The 1,231-nt window shown below is 30.4% G+C and overlaps 1 long non-coding RNA gene across 1 annotated transcript; it reads left to right on the plus strand.

Annotated features, from left to right (window-relative positions):
* The first annotated feature begins 65 nt into the window (after nucleotides 1–65).
* LOC118736494 lies at nucleotides 66–435 on the plus strand. Its single transcript, XR_004992690.1, has 2 exons — nucleotides 66–106; nucleotides 181–435. It is a non-coding gene; the product is annotated as an uncharacterized LOC118736494 (long non-coding RNA).
* The last annotated feature ends 796 nt before the right edge of the window (nucleotides 436–1,231 follow it).

Raw genomic sequence — 1,231 nt, forward strand, 5'->3', positions numbered from 1 at the left:
ATACAAGGAAAAATATTGTCTACGTATAAAAAGTTCAACAGGCAACACAGCCGATATTTTCATCGATTGTTTCGTGGAAATTCATTTTCTTATTGTGCAAATTCAAGTAAGTATGGCAAAAAAATCAAAAATAATGGAAATATTTTGAATTACAACAATAATTTACATATTTGTTTGCAGGGTATCGGAGTTATTTATAATTTGTATTCAAAAAGTAGCGTTTTACAACAAGTGCAGCCGTTGCAAGTAAGTTTTGCATGTTAGGATCCCTGTGTGTCCGTCCACGTATGGCTGGTGCAGATAATACAAATATTAATAAATATATTCTCTTGTGAAGGTCAGGATCACTTGGTTGTCCGTCCACGTTTGCTGATGCATGTATTTTTACCACTGCAGCGTTTGGGTTGGTCAAGTGCAGCCTTTGCATATTTACAAGTAAGTATACCACTCCATAAAAGCGAAAGTGGAAATATTAATAAAGATATTTTCTTGTGCTCATTGGGACTGATTGCAGAAAAAAGTACACAACATTACAAAAAATTAACATTGCGATATTGAAGATATAACTTTTAAATGTAACCAATATAATGATTAGCAAGACTGTTGGGAGGAAAAGTAGAAAACATTACTAAAAAATTTAAATTAAAAAAACCAAATGTAATTCAATTTAAGATATTAAACATGTAATCTTTAAATGCAACAAATATAATAGCTTTTAAAAGATTAATTTGTATGCATTAAATCAATTGCATCTTTACTATTTGTATAATTCTTCATATAGTCACTTTGAATAAAGGATTTGTTTGAATTCCATTAATTTTGTTTAATATATACTGGAATTGCAATGAAACCATGGTTTATTTTGAATATTTGGGAACATTTCTTCAAAGATTTCAAAGATTTTTCTTTGGCAAGAATTTTATGTTAATATCCATTAATTTAATTTTTAATATTTATGTGGCCACAAAAAGTTAATTTATTGTCGATTGTGTAAATCAGTGGAATCTTCTTTATATATTTAATTTAATTTGGGTAATTCTCTAGGGTGGGGTAACAACCCCTAAAATAGGTGCGGAAAAGTCGGGAGGGGTACCAAACGACGCGTTTCGGCCGCCCTAATAACAATCCGGAGGAGGGGAGATAATATTATTAACCATTTAAAAGTTATGAACAAAAAACTTTTGTTAAATTTCGTTGTTTTCTATGGGCAATTACACCGACAAAGATTCAC

This window comes from Rhagoletis pomonella, unplaced genomic scaffold (assembly GCF_013731165.1).
Source record: "Rhagoletis pomonella isolate Grant_MI unplaced genomic scaffold, Rhpom_1.0 Rhpom_scaffold_00003, whole genome shotgun sequence".
In the NCBI taxonomy this organism is placed as follows: Eukaryota; Metazoa; Arthropoda; class Insecta; order Diptera; family Tephritidae; genus Rhagoletis; species Rhagoletis pomonella.